A 12,337-nucleotide genomic window follows, 5' to 3' on the forward strand; every position below is an offset into this window, starting at 1 on the left:
AGCCAACTGTGGTGATGGTAAAGTGATTAGGCCTGTGACTTTAGCAATTAAGGAGAATACTGCGTTCCAAAAACTTTTTACAGCTTTGCAGTTCCACATTATATGTAGGATGCCACCCCTTTCTCCACACTCCCTCCAGCACTTATGGCACGAATCGGAGTAGATTTGTGACAGCCAAACTGGAGTTAGGTAGGACCCATATATATCATTTTTAAGATCAGTTCCCAACGATTCACACAGTGGGAGTGGCGAAAGCGTGATTGTATAGCAGTCTGCCTCTCCCCTTGTGAGAAGGAAGTTCCTATTTCTTTTTCCCAGTTTAACGTGTTCGAGGATTTTTTAAAAGCTCCACTATACTGTAGTTTGGTGTAAAACCACGACAGGCCTTTGGGCCGGTTGTAGCAATTCCCATTATTTTTAATCATAATGGCGCAACAAACCTTTGTATGAAGGATAAAGCTGATCTCCAGCCACTGACAACATAATTACAAGGAAAAGCAAGCCCGATACATGGCATTGTATTGCGCCATGTATGCCAGCCCTGTTCATATATTACAAAGTAATATATCCAAGGGGCACTGGGAATTCAGTGCTTATTTATACAAAAAAGGTAACTATTATTTGGAAATCTCATTGTCTTTGACTGAGCAGCTTGCATACAAACTGGGCTAACAGTTACTCCATTGAGTATTCAGAAAGTAAAGCATAAAACCCAACAGAAGCAGCCTATTCGGGGGTCAAAAACTGCCCCCTTCTTCAGGACTACAAGAAAGTATAAAATAAAAATATACTTTCATCTGTACTTGTAGCCTAAATGAAGGGAGAGGCTTTTGTCCCCTGAAACTCAATGGCTGTTTTATAGGGAGACAATAATGTGATTTGGCCTCTTACGATTTTTGTGTGGCGCTCCTTCTGTTGGTTTATGCTTTCTGCTCAACTACTAGGCGCTCACAAAAAGTGGACTTTCATAAATCCTGCCTATAATTGGGCATATACAATTTCTGAGCCTCCTAAAATAGTAACAATGAGTTCATAGTTTTAGATGCCGTTCTGGCCATTTCAGTATGGTGCAAGACACTCTGACCTGATGCAGGGGATTGGAGAGGACACTTAGTGCACCACAGAAATCTTGTCTTGCAGCACCTGCGGGCACCGCTCTGGCTAGCAGAGTTTTTGAGGTGAAGTGCAGTAGATATCACTCTGCCTTATTCTGCAGCCAGAACTATAAGAGGCATCGGCTGATATGACCGCTTGCTCAGTCCGCCTTCTGCCTTCTCCCTTCACGGCCGGCGCTTGGTCAGATGCAAATGACTGAAGTAGTTCCATTGCGTTTGACACTGTGGGGACGGTGGGTCGGCAAGCTGAAGGCACGATCTACCAGTGAGCTGGACGCGTTCGACTGGTAGATCGCGATCGACCGGTTGCCAAACCCTGGCTTTAATAGCCTCAACAAAGCTTGTTCAAATCTCTGAAAAGGTGTTAAAGCTTGCTGTTCATCCTGCTCTTATACAAGCTGAGGCCCATGTGAAAGCAAGCATAAAAAAGCATGTACAATGCCACATTTTGAAGCAAGCGTAAAATGTGGAGAGTGTTACATAAGGAACAATGCATATAGCTGGAGCCAATAAAACATGGAGGAAGAATGTACATATCCCTACATGAGGCACCGGTTTCACTTTGTGTCTGCTGCCAATTTCATTGTCGTATAAAGCTTGCTTCAGAATAGAGAGACACACTCCGCCAGTCATGAGCAGCCTCCATTTTCTGGGATGGAGAGAAGGCGGTCAAGGTAGGGTGGCTGCAAGGTGAACTGATAACACGGGATGATAAATTCTCCATGGAAGTTTACTAGGACAAAAAAAAAAAGAGAATGTTACAGAAACTGAAGTACAAAAGACTAAAGCTGGAAAGATGCTACTTGTTGTTTTTGCAAACTCCCAGAGTGACACACGGATAATTTTATAAGTCTAGGCAATCTTAGCACGGATTGTTGTGGAGTTAATGAGGCACATTGCAAGACTGACAGTCACAGGCATGACTTCAAGGAGCAGATGCATGATGGGATTTGTAGGGTCACCACGGAGTATCAATGTTGCCTACTCCTGGTTTAGAGTAAGCAGGGCAGGTCATTCCTGTAGGCCATTGCAAGTTAAGTTTGCCCAAAATGCTTCCAACAGCTCTGTGCTGTCCTCTTCTCAGGGAAAGGCTAGCTGTTAGGACAAAACACCCCCTAGAAGTACAGGAGGGAGCACCGTCCTCTACGAGTCTCGCATTGTGCTTTCTGCTGAGCTTATCAGCTGTGGAGCTGCGGAGGTCATCTGCAGCAACAAGAGACAGCACTGTGCATGTGTAGGGCTCAGAAAGACATTGTGTACCGCTGGGGGCACATGTCCTAACAGCTGGTTTGCACTAGAGAAGAGGACAGGACAGAGCTGTGAAAACTATCAGAAGCATTTGGGGGGCAGGCTTCATTCCATACACAAATGCATTATTTTTATAGGGCAAGTTCGCCTTTGTACACTTTTTTTTCAAAATTCCAGCTCCCCTATGCCCTAATATAGCATTCATGTACTTTTTTTTGCAAAAATATCAATGCTTACCACTAAATCTACAATTATTTTTCTTGTCCTGATCCATGTTTCCAGACATTTCCATTAGTAATGTCTTCTTCCTGATCAGACTACAGGTCATGACACAGGAAGGAGTGGACCAGCTGACCTCATTAGCACCCTACATCATCCACCCATTCACAGCTGCACTTTTTAAAAGAAATGCAATCAGTGATCACCCTTCCCACTAAATACACAATCAGTGAATTAGACCCCTTTCACACTGGGGCGTTTTTCCAGGTGCTTTAGCGTTAAAAGGCGCCTTAAAGAAGCTGCATCTGCAATCCCAATGTGAAAGCCTAAGTGCTTTCACACTGAGGCTCTGCGCAGGCAGGGCGTAAAAAAAATAAAGTCCTGCAAGCAGCTTCTTTGCAGCGCTTTAGGAGTGTTGAATACACCGCTCCTAAAAAAAGCTCCCTCAATGGGAAGGGGGTTTTAACGCCAAAGCGCCTGAAAAACGCCCATTGTGAAAGGGGTCTTAGCGGTACTTTACAAGCGTTTTTCGGGCACTGGCAGTGTGAAAGAGCTCTGAAAGCACTCGGGCTTTCACATTGGGATTACAGATGAGGCTTCTTTCAGGCGCTTTACAGGCTTTTTTAATGCCAAAGCGCCCGAAAAACGCCCCGGTGTGAAAGGGCCCTTAGTGTATGGCAAGTTTTATAAAAGTACATAGAAAGGAGTGGACAGAAACACTCAGCTGTCAAGCCCCGTTCACAACTCTGCATAGCAGGAACTTACATTCCCACATGCATTTTTTTTTTTTAGCCAGGGGAGGGAGGGCGTCTGAGTATTTTTTACTCATCACACATAGGGCAGCGCATCCACCTGATTAGGCTTCCCTACACACAGCAATCGCCCCAAAGAAGCTTCAGGACTATTTTTTAGAGCTGAGCTTGGTGCGTTCATTTTTTCAATTTTTGGTACATCGTATTTCTGAAATGCAAGGAAACGCACAAATGTGAATGGAGCCTCATTGTTCCTGTGTTATCGCACCAATTTCACTTTCAGGCCCCATTTACATCTAACATAGTGGGAGCTCATGATTTGTGGCTCGTTTTTCCTGTGACACGCATAGGGCAGCCTGTTGGTTACATGTGGTTAATGGGAGATTTTGGCATCTTGTGGGTTGTGTGTTTTTTACTATAGGCAATCTAACCTTTTAAAATGCAGATGTTTGTCTAGGGGAATATTTAAAGTAGTTTAACTTACATTTCCTCCCCCCCAAGTTCCCCCAGCAGCCAGCACTCTCCTTTTCCCTTGATGCTCCAGGTTGTGGAAAGGCTCTCGGGTTGCTTACAATGCAGGACTACAGGGGGATGATCTCATGGAAAGGAGAAGCCTGCTGGAGCAAGGAAGAAAGATAAAATTACTTTACAAGCATTGAAAGATTAGATTAAAGTGATACTAAAGCTTCACATGTTTTTCTTTAAAAAACAAAACAAACAAAAAAAAAAAACACATATCATACTTACCTCCACTGTGCAGCTCGTTTTGAACAGCGTGGCCCTAAACCCTCGTCTTCTGGGGTCCCTCAGTAGCTGTCTCGGCTCCTCCCTGCTTCTGATAACCCCCTCTGGGAAGCGCTCTCCCAAGGGGGTTACCTTGCGGGTGCGTTCCAGAGTCCTGTGCCTGGCGTCCATAGCCGCCGACTCCAGGACTCGCCCCCCGGCCCTCGCGTCATTGGAGTTGATTGACAGCAGCGCGAGCCAATCTATGATGCGTCCCAAACCGCTGCAGCCAAAGAGGGGATTTTGAGAACCAAAAGTTCCATTAGGATCGCCTAGGCACTCTTCAATCAATTCACATGAACAGGTTTGCGATTTAAATGTGGTGCGAATTTGCAGCGAATTCACACCGCAGTTAGTGTGAACCGAGCCTCAGTTCTAATCTTGTATTTCTTATCACTTTGTCTTAGTGACAGTCACCAGGACTAATACAGAGGTGAATATCTCAACAGGGACAACACAGGGGTCATTGCACTTAGCAACAAATACTGCATTCATTTCTATCTTAAAATATCTCACATTATATTTTTCTCAAAAGCAGTCAATTCACCAAAAAACAGCCATTATTTTACAAGCGTGTTAATTTAGTTTTCTGATATTTAGCACTTATTTAATCTAGTGTTAGTTTTATCACCTTTTTTTGCATCAGAGGAACAATGTTCTATCAACGAAGGCACACAGAAATTTTGTGAAACTGTGAAAACATCCTTAGGCCCAGTTCACACTTGTGTGGTCCGCATTTCTGCAAGTAGGGCAGCCTAATAAAATGAATAGAAAGAATTCCTGGACCATTTTTGAAAACAGACATTCTGTCAATGTATGGGGGTGCCATTAGAAGTTAACGGTACCCCTGTGTGTCTGCTAAACAGCAGCACATTTTTCCCGACAATCAGGAACACATACAAATGTGTTCCCGGCACTCAATAGTGAGAACTTAACCTAAGAATCAGTTCACATATGTGCCTTGCATTTTTGGCAGGTCACATTTTATTAGGCACGCTGCCACTGAACTCTAAAAACAACAATGCACCAAAAAAACAACATACACATGTGAACTGACCCCAAGGCGAAGTTCACATCGATGTGGTTTTTAGTGCGTTTGCTGAATTTCAGAAACACAATCCATTTTAAGTGGTTGTAAAAGCTAAAAGTTTTTTTTTAACTCAATGAATTCGATGTATGAAGGTAAAAACCTTCTGTGTGCTGCTCCTCCTACAGCCCTCCGCTTGATCTAGCGTTATGCACGGGAGCCTCGGCTGTCTGATTTCTCTCCCTCTCCTCATTGGCTGAGACAACAGTGGGAGCTATTGGCTACCATTGCTGTCAATCAAAGCCAGTGAGCCAATGAGGAAAGCGTGGGGCCAAGCCACGGCTCTGTGTGTCTCATGGACGCATAGAGCAGTGCTCAGGAGTGAGCAAGCACCAGTGCCCCCATAGCAAGTGGCTTGTTATTGGGGGGCACTGGTCAAGGGGGAGGAGCACCAGAAGAGGATGTCAAAATCATTGCACAGCAGGTAAGCGACATGTTTGTTACATATATTTAAAAAAAAAAAACCCACAAACCTTTAATATCACTTTAACATTATTTCCTATGGGTCCCGTTCACATCTATGCAGTTTCCTGAAAGTGCATTTTTTGGAAAGGTGCTGGGACTTACACGCAGGGGAGATCATTTTTGGCTCTATAGACTTCAGCAGAAGTGGATCAAAAATGCATGTACATGTGTTTTTGGTAAAGTTTTGTGTTTAAACGCGAGTCTCCTCCACCTACAAAAAAAAAAAAAAAAAAACGCATGAAAACATATCAAAAACACATTTGAAATGGTGCAAAAACGCATCAATCGCACATGCACAAATGTGAACCTAAACTTAGGTGAAGTTCACACTTCCAAAAAATTCTAATACTGACACTAATGCAAAACAATACTCCTATGGTGTTATAATAGCAGTTTAGAAATAGAAAAAAAAAAAACACTTTGTAAAGTCAGAATCTTTTAAAGGCCATTGACAGCCTTTATATGTCAGTCCACAACCATTGGCTAAAAACAAACTGCAATTCAGCGATTCATAGAAGTACGGCCAAAAAAGCTAAAATGGCAGATTTTTTGCACCGAAACAGTAGTGGAATCAATTAAAAACATATCTACAGGTCGAACAAATCTACAGCGCATGCATGTTAAAAAGTAACCCCGGATCGTGAAATCGATTGGCCAAAAAAAATAAACACTGCACTTAATGCTGTTATCGAATATCGATCGATAATATGTAGATAATTGGGCGACAACTATTGATACAATGATGGCGTTATTGCACGCAAGTTTGACAGATTTTTTTTTTTTTTCCATTCTGACTGTTCTTGTCAAACGATTTTTTTAACCGTATATGGCCAGCGTGTTAACCACTTCAGCCCCGGACTTTGTACCCAAACAAAATGGACGTCCTTTTTTTCTCACATATTCCATTTTGAAAAAAAATTATATATTTTTTGCTATAATAAATATCCCCCAAATTTTTTGAAAAAAAATGTCTTCATCAGTTGAGACCAATATTTAATCTTCTACATATTTTTAGTGAAAGTGAAAAAAAAAAAAAAAAAAAAATCACAATAAGCGTATATTGATTGGTGTGCGCAAAAGTTACAGCGTCTACAAAAAGGAGGAAATAGATTTATGGCATTTTTTTTTATACTAGTAATGGTGGCAATCTGACTTTTAGCAGGACTGCGACATTGTAATGGACAGATCGGACACCTTTGACACTTTTTTGGGACCAGTGACATTTATACAGCGATCAGTGCTATAAAAATGCACCGATTACTGTATAAATGTCACTGGCAGGGAAGGGGTTAACACTAGGGGGTGATCAAGGGGTTAAATGTGTTCCCTAGGTGTGTTTCTAACTGTGAGGGGATGGGATCGACTAGGAGGAGGAGGAGCCAGATCATTGTTACTACTTAGTAGGAACAGACAAGCCTTTTCTCCTCCCCTGTCAGAACAGGGATTTGTGTGTTTACACACAGTCTCTCTCACACACACACACACACACACACACCTGTTCTGGCCCTCGTGCCCACTGGCCATGCGCATCGGGTCCCCCGCCATGCAGCGGGTGCACCTGCTATGGATCTTAGAAGGAGCCACCGTACATATACGGCAATTCGCACAGGCGAGCCATCCTGCCACGCTGTGTGTGTATTAGGCCCCATTCACACGAGGCGGACTCCGTCGCTACGGAGTCCGCCTGCTCCCGCCAGCTCAGCGGGAGATCTGTCCGCAGATCTCTGCTGAGCCGTCGGATGACAAGCTCCTCTCTGCTCACTGAGCGGGGAGGGGCATGTCGGGCACCGCTGTCTACTATGGAGCGATCTGATGAAAACGGACAGCATGTCCGTTTTCATCAGACCTCACCCGATCCGATATGGATGGATATGGACGTATCGCCATACGTCTGATTTTGGCGGATCGGATGTCAGCGGACATGTCCCCGCCGACATCCGACGCTCCATAGGACTGCATGGAGCGGCCGTTCAGGTCCGCCGTCAAAACTGACAGGCGGGCCAGAACCGTCCGCCGTCAAAACTGACAGGCGGGCCTGAACGGTCCGTCCATGTGAATGGGAACTTACTCACATACATACCGGTCGGGAAGTGGTTAAACAACACCCTCCCTCCAAGTGATTTTTTTTCTTTTTTTTTAGGGGGGGGGGGGGCAGCTTGTTGGAGAGTCCACCCCCACCTTACTATTTTTTTAAATGCTTGCCAAGCATTGTAACTGCACCATAAATGCTACAGCTGCATTTACGGGACGTTCCAATAGTATTGAACAGAAAAAGTTGACAAGCTTTAGCGCCTCCCAGATCCCAGATGTGAACGGCTCTGTCTGCTGTCCATATTCTCCATTGTAGGCGGCTTTGCTTGGCATTCAGGGAGCAGCAAAAACGCACCTCAATGCCTAGAATGCCAGTGTGGAGGCGGCCTTGGTTTGCCTTCATTCACAATGAAATGTTACATTTGAGCTCAGGGATACATTGTATACTTTTCACTCAGAGTTCCCTTCATTGTTATTTTGTACATTCCTAAAACACCAACTGCCTGGAGGAAAAGATAAATGGCCACTGCGCTTTTTTTTTTTTTTAAAGGACTTTTAGTAATTTTTTCATCTTTCTATCTATTAAATCTTCTGTCCTTGTTTTAACTTTGGATAGGAAACCATTTTTTTTCTTTTAGTAAATGCCTTATACAGCCCACTTCCTGTTTCTTGTCTGGTAAAAAGCCTAGGCTCATGATATCATGTACAGCTCTTTCTCATTGTGAGAGTTTGCCAGGAAGGGAGGGGGTGAGTCATAAGAGGGCCAATGAGAGATGCAGGGCTGGAGGTGTGTGTGAATCCAGGAAGTGAACAGGCAGCAGCTTCAGCTGCCCACAGCTAAAATTAGGGGTGCAACGAATCACAGTTGATCAGTGATCCGAACGGGTCACCCCCTTCGGATCGGAACACACTGTGATCCGCGGATTGCCACGGCTCCGGAGCTAGGCCGAAGCCGCGGCCTTTCCTAATGTTACGGCGGCGGCTCCGGAGCTAGGCCGAAGCCGCAGCCTTTCCTAATGTTATGGCCGCGGCTTCGGCCTACCTCCGGAGCCGCGACCATAACGCTAGGAAAGGGCGCGGCTTCGGCCTAGCTCCGGAGCCGCGGCCATCTTGGTACACCCGGCGGCGGCCCTCCTCTGTTTACACCCACAGAGGAGGAGCCCGCACGTGTCGGTACTAGCTGGGGGGGGGGTCACTGTGCCGAGAAGGGGGGGTCACTGTGCCGAGAAGGGGGGGGGTCACTGTGCCGAGAAGGGGGGGGGTCTGCACCGAGGGGGTACTATAGTTGGGGGGGGGGGGGAGATGTGGATATTACAGTGGGGGAGATTATTATTTTTTTGCCGATCCGAAAAATGATCCGATCCGTGACTCCTGATCCGAGGAACGATCCGAACTGAGTTTTTTGATCCGTTGCACCCCTAGCTAAAATGGCTGCAGCCAGACTCAGTGAAGGGAGATTTCTGCAGCATATTTGGAAAGTACAGAGTCACAGTATTATATAAAAGAATATGCAAAGTGGTTGGAGGGAAGCTTCAGAATGGCAAAGATGTTTTTATTATAAATTATGTGAGCGGACTGCAGTTCCTCTAAGGAAATTGACTTTAAAAACATTTTTTATTTTTCAGTATTTACCTCAAATTTGATATTTGACTTTGCTGAAGTGACTTTATTGTATTCAATATTTCCAAAAAACACTTATCACACGTGATAGTAAAATGACACTGACAGTTAGTGAAATCACCCCACAGACTAAAATAAAAACTCAGGATTAGCCTAGTGATACACTTTAAAGGATACGTTTAGTTTAAAAATGAACTTTTTATGTTTTTAGGCAAAAAAAAAAAATAATTAAAAAAAAAAAAGCGCATTCTTTTTTGTTGCAGAAACCTGTGAAGCATTTCACCTGCACACTGTCAGTGCATCTTCTTCCTCGTACATCCCGTATGGGTAAGCCGATACTCCCCGACAGGAAGACTCAACTACCACAGCGCCCTGCTAGATCATCGATAACTACAAGCCGACAGCCACTAAGGATTGTGGGGGCTTGTAGTTCACTCAGACACAGAGCTGTGTGTATAAATGACGCAGCCGTGTGGGCGGAGCCCCGCACAGCCGCACTGTTTTCAAACTGTTGCCAGGGGGCTCTCCTACCTACCGCTTCTGGGTAGGGGACGCATGCGAGCCACCAGCTGTGATTAGACACAGCAAAAGCTGATCAGTGGGTGCCAGCCAATGGAGGACTTCCGGCACCCGCTGATCGGTGAGGAGGAAGACAAGACTGAGCGTTGCCCATGTAAACAATGAGGAGCTTTGTCCTGTCAGTTGGGAGGTGGCAGTTTTTGTTTCCCTGCAAACCAGCACATCCCTTCGAGAAAGAGCCTCACCACACACACACACACACACACACACACACACACACTTAACCCTTTCATCACCCTAGATCAGTGATGGTGAACCTTGGCACTCCAGATGTTTTGGAACTACATTTCCCATGATGCTCATGCACTCTGTAGTGTAGTGGAGTATCATGGGAAACCGTTCCAAAACATCTGGGGGGCCAAGGTAACACCATCACTGCCCTAGATCATGAGTGCACAACCTGTGGCCCTCCAGCTGTTACCGAACTACAAGTCCCATGAAGCATTGCAAGCCACTAACAATTACAAGCATGATTCCCAAAAGCAGAGGGCTGATGGCACTTGTAGTCCCATTACAGCTGGAGGGCCACAAATTCAGCACCCATGCCCTGGATGTTTAACCCCTTTCCCAGACAGTGTCATTAGTACAGTGACAGTACATATTTTTAATACAGATCACTGTATTGGTGTCACTGGTTCCCACAAAGTTTCAGTTAGTGCCAGATTGTCCGCCATAATATCAAAGTCCCGCTATAATTCACTGATTGCCACCATTACTAGTATAAAAATAATCATAATTATTTTTTATAGATTCCAGTATACATATCCCATTGTTTTGTAGGCGCTATAACGTTTGCGTAAACCAATCAATATACGCTTCTTGGGATTTTGTTGCCAAACACATGTAGCAGAATACATATTGGCCCACATTTATGAACAGATTAGATTTGTTTTATTTTTGTTATTGGATGCTTTATAGCAGAAAACATGTTTTTTCCCCAAAATGTTCCATCTTTTTTCAAAGATGGTGCAAAAAAATAACGCAAGTGATCAAATACCACCAAAATTATATTTCTGTGAAGAAAAAAAAAAAAAAGAAGGGGGAGGGGGGTGGAGGAGACATTATATATATATATAAAAAAATATATATAAAATTGTGTACAGCATTGTATGACGGCACAATAGTCAGTTAAAGTATTGCTGTGCCAAAAAGAAAATAATGCCCTGGTCATGAAGGGGGTAAAATCTCCCAGAGCTCAAGTGTTAGAAACGCACACATCAAAGACATGAGATGGGAAGTGTGGTAACCCATAGCAACCAGTAACTAGATATGTACTACTAGGAAAGTGAAATCTGATTGGCTGCTAAAAGACCCTGCTCTTTGTAGTAAGAGATACAATTGTGTGACTAGTGCAATCCCAGCAGAAGAGAACGACAGCAGAACACCCCACCTCCCTCTGTGACATGCACAACATGACAGGTATAGGAAAGTTCACACACCAAGGACAGCAAGGCATGCTGGGATTTGTAGTTCCACACCGTCTGAAGACCACGCTGCTATTCTAAAGCCCAACAGACAGCGCAGACGGAAGATAGGGCGCCATACCACCAACTACTCACACCCCTCTCCGGCACAGCGACTCCGTCCTCATCCTCCGCTCCCAAGATGGCGCACACGGAAGCAACGTCACGTCTGAAGGCCCCACCAATCACTGAGTACCGAGGGGCCGGGCCATGGAGGGAATGGGTGGGGCCACCCTGGGACGCGCTGCGCAGGAATCTATTGTGTTGTCATGGAGACGGGAGGATGCTGCGGCCTGTTGTGTGCTGCTGGTCCCCTGTGTGCCTGCAGGAATGAGCAGCATACGGATAGTGCTAGTAGTGAACGTTCTATAATGTACAGAGTGCAGACCACCATAAGGATTATAATAGGGGCATTCTCTGAGCCACAATCTGTGCACATTGCAGTATGGTCTATACAATGGATTTGTATCCGCTGCCACTGGACCAATGGAGACTTGTGTGCTCCCTGCACTGTCACATACTTCCATAGTCATCCTTCCATCAATGGCGGCTGGTGCTCAACATTTTTGGTGGGGCGCAAACAAACGAAAAACACACATCAATTGCAGCCTCACTGTGCCCATCAAACGCAGCTACTGTGCCCATCAATTGCTGCCACTGTGCCCATCAAACGCAGCCACTGTGCCCATCAAACGCAGCCACTGTGCCATGCTATCAATTGTCGCCACTGTGCATTCAATTGTCACCACTGTGCTATTCCATCAAACGCAGCCACTGTGCCATGCCATTAAACGCAGCCACTGTGCCATCAATTGTCGCCACTGTGCCATGCCATTAAACGCAGCCACTGTGCCCATCAATTGTCACCACTGTGCCATGCCATCAAACGCAGCCACTGTGCCCATCAGTTGTCGCCACTGTGCCATGCCATCAAACGCAGCCACTGTGCCATCAATTGTCGCCACTGTGCCCATC

General features: G+C 45.1%; 1 protein-coding gene across 6 annotated transcripts in view; it reads right to left on the reverse strand.

The window, feature by feature from the left end:
• Positions 1-11,560, reverse strand: part of PRDM4 (PR/SET domain 4) — a 37,307-nt gene extending 25,747 nt beyond the window's left edge. The window contains exons 1-4 of one of the 6 annotated variants that reach the window (XM_040345646.1): positions 11,459-11,560; positions 5,678-5,880; positions 3,819-3,951; positions 1,659-1,848 (exon numbers count right to left, since the gene is read on the reverse strand). The gene's annotated coding sequence lies outside the window, so the exon portion shown is untranslated. Of the gene's footprint in view, positions 1-1,658; positions 1,849-3,818; positions 3,952-5,677; positions 5,881-11,338 lie in introns of all 6 variants that reach the window. The other 5 variants (XM_040345648.1, XM_040345647.1, XM_040345645.1 and 2 more) reach the window with 5 other exon arrangements.
• Positions 11,561-12,337: the final 777 nt, after the last annotated feature.

The sequence above is a fragment of the Rana temporaria genome, chromosome 3 (assembly GCF_905171775.1).
Source record: "Rana temporaria chromosome 3, aRanTem1.1, whole genome shotgun sequence".
In the NCBI taxonomy this organism is placed as follows: Eukaryota; Metazoa; Chordata; class Amphibia; order Anura; family Ranidae; genus Rana; species Rana temporaria.